The 7,035-nt window shown below is 38.4% G+C and overlaps 1 long non-coding RNA gene across 1 annotated transcript in view; it reads left to right on the forward strand.

Annotated features, from left to right (window-relative positions):
• Positions 1-4,707, forward strand: part of LOC125923821 (uncharacterized) — a 48,040-nt gene extending 43,333 nt beyond the window's left edge. Inside the window, exon 5 of the long non-coding RNA XR_007458169.1 lies at positions 4,500-4,707. This is a non-coding gene — a long non-coding RNA (uncharacterized LOC125923821). The remainder of the gene's footprint in view (positions 1-4,499) is intronic.
• Positions 4,708-7,035: the final 2,328 nt, after the last annotated feature.

Below are 7,035 nucleotides of genomic sequence, written 5' to 3' on the forward strand. Positions count from 1 at the left end.
TTCTAAACCCTATTTATTCTTGGTTTTGTTTTGTGGGGGAAATTGTCCAACCACACACGTGAGGAACAAAATTGCCCAATTTCAGGAACTTCAAATGTACCTAAGGAGAGTCCATTGTGCCCCCTGACGCTCTCTCCTCTCAGTAAGATCCATTTCTTCTTGCTTTAATATATAGAGAGTTTAGGTTTTGTTTGTGTGTCTTGATCTTTATAGCCCAGTGGCAGTCTGTGTAGTATTGCAGGCACTTTCCTATGTGCCTCACTGATGCAGGGGAGAGAGAGAAAACTGGCCTGGCTCCTAGTGGGGCTCCCATAAACCCTGTTCTCTGTGGGCATCACAGGGAAAGCAGAGGCTAGAACCCTGAGCATTTGACCCCTTACAGCATCTCTGGCTGTTTATAACCTATTCTGTGGCATTGAACTGATATAGAAGTGAAAGCCCAGCTTCTTTAAACTAACACTGTAGGAGAATGAGTGCTTTAAGTGGACTTCACTGAGGTGCACTGAAGATTCATTTTGGTTGATCTCCAAATAGCTCAGGGAAAAAATTCAACATTCAGCTAAAATGGAGGCAGAAGCCTCCTATCTTACTCCTATATTGCTATCATATAGTAAGAACTTAGAGGATATAGAATGAATCCGGCATTTTATTAAAAATTTAAAATTCTAGGGGCACCTGGGTGGCTCAATGGTTGAGCATCCGACTTGTGATTTCAGCTCAGGTCATGATCTCATGGTTCATGGGATTGAGCTCCGCCTGGGGCTCTGTGCTGTCAGCACAGAGCCTGCTTGGGATTATCTCTCTCCCTCTCCCTGTGCCTCTCCCCCCTCCTCAAAATAATAAATCAACATTTAAAAACTTTTAAAATCTGAAGTTCCACTTATAGTGAAAAACATGCATTTATTGTGTGTGGCTCAAACAGCCATATTAAAAATTCTTGGCATTTTGATTAAACACACATATGTACCTTGCACCATTACAATTGCACATAACAATTTAATTTTTGAAAATATATTGTTTAGATACATCACAAGTTCTGTTAAACATAAGTACTCACTTTCAAATCTGATACTCAAGGTGTATAATTTGCCTGTACACAGGTAAGCTGATGGTTCAATATGCTTTAGTTGGAGGTACAACAGATCAGTTGCTGAAGTTCTGAATTTCCCAGTAGTGTCCATCTTGTACTTTGATGACACCCATAGAATGCTTAAGGGTACTGAAGTTTAGGAGATAAAGGCCAGAGTGTGTTCACTTACCTGCTGAATCAAACTCATGCATAACACGATAAATAGTACTTAAAACCTTCTTTAAATTACTGTTTCCAGATCTGCCCCAACCACAGACTGTTCTTGCTTTGGGAACAGAAAAGAGAAAGACACCTGTTGAGCATATTTCTTTTTCTTTGTAGTGTTCCATTGAAGAAAAAGACTAAATTAGTTTGCTTTCTTTCCTGAATGATGGCAATTTCAGGAAATCCTGGAACAAATTGTTTCCAACTCAATGAATTCAGGTGATTTTCTTTTTTATTGTGGTGGACATTGGCTTAGGCTAAGCAGATGGACCCATATGCAAAAAAGTCTCTGTATATCTGATCTAGATCTTATATACAAGCCCTACTAAGCATTTGCAAACACTTTTTGGCTATATTTGACTGTTTAATTATACTTAGTTTAAATTATACTTAGTACAGTTTGGAAATTTCTTACAAAACTAAACATACTCTCACCATATGATATGCAACAATCACTCCATGGTATTTAGTTAAAGGAGTTGAAAACTCATGTCTACACAGGTATCTGCACACAGATATGTAAAAGTGCTTTATTCACAACTGCCAAAACTTGAAAGCAACCAAGATGTCCTTTGGTAGGTGAATAGATAATAATCTGTGGTACATCTAGACAATGGAATATTATTTAGTGCTAAAAAGAAATGAGCTATTAAGCCATGAATAGATATGGAGGAAACTTAAATGTATATTACTGAAATAAGCCAATCTGAAAAGTCTACATACTCTATGTGATTCCAACTATATGGTATTCTGGAAAGGCAAAGCTATGGAAACAGGTAAAAAGATCAATGATTGCCAGGGATTAGCAAGAGGGAGGGATGAATAGATAAAACAGAGGATTTTCAGGGCAATAAATACTGTAATGATGGATATATGTCAGTATATATGATGGTCCAAACTCATAAAATGTACAACACCAAGAGTGCACCCTAATGTAAACTGTGTACTTTGGGTGATCAGTGTGGCTTATGTGTGCCAATGGAGGTTCATCAATTGTAACAAATGTACCATTCTGTTGGTGTACCACTCCCCATAATAGGGGAGGCTGTGCATGTGTGGGATTGCTCTGCCCTTTTTACTCAGTTTTCCTGTGAACCTAAAACTGCTCTAAAAAATAAAGACTATTTGAAAAAGATACTTAATAGTGAAATGAAGGATATTCCTACTGTTAAACACCTAATCAAAACTCCTCTTTCAATAATCTGATTAAACTATGGAATGCTAATGCAAATTATTTTATAGAAACACTTGAAGGGGGAAAAATCAAATGATATTTCTAAATAACATTTTATTTAAAAAAAAATTTTTTTTACGTTTATTTATTTTTGAGACAGAGAAAGACAGAGCATGAACGGGGGAGGGGCAGAGAGAGAGGGAGACACAGAATCGGAAGCATCTAAATAACATTTTAAAGGGAGATAAGTTGATCAGCCTCTGAAGGTTAGTGTTTCCTACACTGTCATCTTGCTCCCCCACTGGGATGTGGCTGGACCATGACATTGAATTTATTACTTTTGTGTTTTTTTCAATACTGTTGGAATTTTCCACGTCATCTTCCTCGCAGACTGAGTATGCTCTCATATTCTGTTAAGAGCAGGATTAGCCCCAAATGACTAGTGTATGAGTTTGCTTAGGCTGCCCTTTTATAGTACCACAGACTAGGTGGCTTCAACAACAGAAATTTATTGTCTCAGAGTTCTGGAGGCTGAAAGTCCAAAATCAAGGTGTGGGCAGGTGGGCCTCTCTCCTTGGCTTGGTGATGGCTGTCTTCTTTGTATGTCTTTAGTTGGTCTTCCCTCTGTGTGTGTCTGTGTCCTTTATCTATCTATCTATCTATCTATCTAATCTATCTAGTTTTTAACGTTTATTTATTTTGAGAGAGAGAGAGAGAGTGAGCAGGGGAGGGGCAGCGAGAGAGGGAGGGAGAGAGAGAATCCAAAGTAGACTGTGTTGACAGCAAGGAGCCCAATATGGGCTCAAATCATGAACTGTGAGATTATGACCTGAGTTGGGCCTCAAATCATGAACTGTGAGATTATGACCTGAGTTGAAACCAAGAGTTAGACACAGGTGCCCCCTAATCTCTTATAAAGGCACCAGTCATTGGAATAAGGCCCACTCTGATGACCTCTTTCACCTTAATTACACCTTTAAAGACTCCATCTCCAAATGCAGTCACATTCAGAGGTAATATAAAGCTCCTTTTTTTTTTAACGTTTATTTATTTTTTTGAGAAGAGAGAGACAGAGCATGAGTGGGGGAGGAGAGAGAAAGAGGGAGATGCAGAATCTGAAGCAGGCTCCAGGCTCTGAGCTGTCAGCACAGAGCCAGATGTGGGGCTTGAACTCACAAACTGTGATATCATGATCTGAGCTGAAGTTGGATGCTTAACCAACTGAGCCACCCGGGCACCCCATAATCTCCTCTTCTTATAAGAACACCAGCCATATTGGATTAGGGCCCACCTAATGGTCTTATTTATCCATAATCGTTTCTGTAGAGGCCCTGTCTCCAAATACAGTCACATTCTGAAGTGTTGGGGGTTAGGACTTCAGCATATGAATTTTTCTTGGTGGGGAGAACCCAGTTCAGCCTATAACAGGAGGGAAATGATACTGTGCCATTAGATAATAGTTCCAGAAAGGGAACTAAAGATCACTATGTGTTAGTGGGTGACTAGTGTGCACAGTGGATTTTTTCTACCCTCTGGCCCCCAGGCTCGGGCACTGGTATCCCCAGACACCAAGCTGATAATGTACATCCCGCTTTGACATATCACAGTGTTCCTGGAACATCCATGCATTTAAAAAAAATTTTTTTTGGTAATGTTTATTCATTTTCGAGACAGAGAGAGACAGAGCATGAGCAGGGGAGGGGCAGAGAGGGAGGGAGATACAGAATCAGAATCAGGCTCCAGGCTCTGAGCCATCAGCCCAGTGGCTCACTGACCACGAGATAATGACCTGAGCCAAAGTCGGATGCTTAACCAACTGAGCCACCCAGGTGCCCCCACATTCAGAGGTAATAGGGTTAGAACTTCAACATATGAATTTTGGGAAGATACAGTTCAGCCCACAACAGCTAGGTTCTGACCCAAGCTAAAGGTCTATGGGGTGTGCTTGGAGAGTTCATGACCACTCTGTGTTACAGTCAATTTTTCTGAGAAGGCACCCTTTTGTTTGTTTGTTTGTTTGTTTGTTTACAGATGAGACAACTTGTTTTTGGATGTGTTTAACCAAGAGTCTACAACTACATGTTTGCAGTGATAAATATGGAAACTGAGAAGTTTGCTGAGCTGGTCCCATCTCCACATTCATCCAGGCAGATGGCACATGCATCATACCCATCTCCTTTCTGGAAATTACATAGACAATGCCTCTTAAGATGATCTTTATAAAATATTTTTTCTAGTTGGATGTTTGTCCTGGAAAAATTGTGTGAATATGAAAATGAGTGTCAGGATGAGATGAATGAATTAAAAAGAAGGAAGAATTCCAGAAGTCAGCTTAATTCTGGAACTGAATCAATGTCACTTCTTTCTTCATATGTGAATTCATCTTTCATAGAGTTACCTGATACTTTCCCAACAAAGGCAGATGGAATGTCACCTTTTCCCCCCAAAACACATTATGTGGATTCCATACTAATTAATTCAACAGTATCAATATTGTGAACTATGGCTGCTTTGTATCCTGTTCTCTGTGTATTTAAAATCTTAATATCAAAATTACCCTTGATAGAACTGGGCAGAGAAATACAAGATGAGCTTAGAGCATCTTGAAAGCAGGGAAGTAAGGAAGTTCTCACTAAAGAAATAAAGTAAGGAAATAGTAAGGAAGGAAGAGACATGGAGAGAGAGAAATAGAAATTGGAGGTTGGGGGAAGAGTGGTGGGGAAAAACAGAGGGAAAAAAGGAAAGAAGAAAGAAAGAAAGAAAGAAAGAAAGAAAGAAAGAAAGAAAAGAAGGGATGAAGGATGGGGGAGTGTCAAAGGGACACAGGAGCCAACTGAAAGAACTCCCAATGGCCAAAGTTAGAAAATTTTGAACAATAACAAAAAATGATAGTAATGGATTATAACACAAAGAATAAAGTAACTATCCATTAATCTATACTGATATAAATGACTAAAGAAATAAATGGAGAAGGGACAAATCTTCCTTAAAGAGAATACCAAATTATATATGTGGATTCTCCTCCTTCCAGGAGGTGGATCTTAATTCCCCCACTCTTGAATGTGAGCTAGACTTAGTGATTCACTTCCAAAAAATTGAGTGTAGAAAGGGAAAAGTCAGTAACTTTACAGTGGAGAATCCTCATGGGCATGACCTTAACCAAATGATCAAGGTCAACATCACCAGTGATAAATTGTGTTGATGTGTATTCTTTGACATGAAATGATGAGAACAGCACTTTATATCTGTGGCATTCTTGCCAAACCCATAACCCCAGTCTAATAATGAGAAAATACCAGACAAACCCAACTTGAGGGACTTCTACAATACACCTGACCTTTCAAGTTACGAAAACAAGAAAAGACTGAAAAACTGTCACAGAACAGAGGAGACTAAAAAGGCATGGTTCAAAGCAGAACCCTGGATCACATCCGGAGACAGAGGGCAGACATTAATGGAAAAACTAGTGAAGTTCACATAGTGTCTGTAGTTCAATTAATAGTATTGTACTAGTGTTAATTTCTTAGTTTTGACACATGTACCATGGTTAGGTAACGTGTTAACATTAGGGGAAGTTGGATGAGGGGCATATAGGAACCCTGAACTATCTTTGCAACTTTCTGTAAATTGAAAATTATTCCAAAATAAAAATTTAATTTAAAAAGTTACACATGAAAAGCTGCTCAACATCACTCATCATGAGGGAAACACAAATCAAAACCACAATGAACAATCCCCTCACACCTGTCTGAATGACTAATTTCAAAAAAAACAAAAAATAACAAGTGAAGGATGTGAAGAAACGAGAAACTTCATGCAGTTGGTGGGAATGTAAATTGGTGCAGTCACTGTGGAAAACAGTATGGAGGTCTCTCAAAAAATTAGAGATAGATCACCTAGAATCCAGTGATTTCACTGGATTTCCAAAGAAAATGAAAACACTAACTTGAAAAGATATTTGTATCTCCATGTTCACTGCAGCATTATTTACAATAGCCCAGATATGGAAACAACCTAAGTGTCTATCAATGGATGAATGGATAAAGAAGATGTGATACACACAAACACAGATACTCTGAACTGTCATTCAACCATTAAAAAAAATGACATCTTGCCATTTGCTACAATATGGATGGACTGTGAGGGTATTATGCTAAGTGAAATAAATCAGACAAAGAAAGACAAATACCGTATGATCTCACTTACATGTGGAATCTAAAAAACAAAACAAAAACCAAGTTCATAGATATAGAGAACAGATTGGTGGTTGCCAGAATTGAGGGGTAGAGGGAGAGAGAAATAGGTGAAGGGGGTCCAAAGGTACAAACTTGTAGTTACAAAAGAAATGTCATGGGGATATGATGTACAGCATGGAAACTATGGTTAATAATACGTATTGCACATTTGAAAGTAGCTAAGAGAGTAAATCTTAAAAGTTCTCATCATAAGAAAAAATGTATTATGTATGGTCACAGATGTTAACTTACTGTGGTGATTATTTACAATATATACAAATATTGAATCATTATGTTGTATACCTAAAACTACTATAATGTAATACCTCAAG

This window comes from Panthera uncia, chromosome B1 (assembly GCF_023721935.1).
Source record: "Panthera uncia isolate 11264 chromosome B1, Puncia_PCG_1.0, whole genome shotgun sequence".
Taxonomy (NCBI): Eukaryota; Metazoa; Chordata; class Mammalia; order Carnivora; family Felidae; genus Panthera; species Panthera uncia.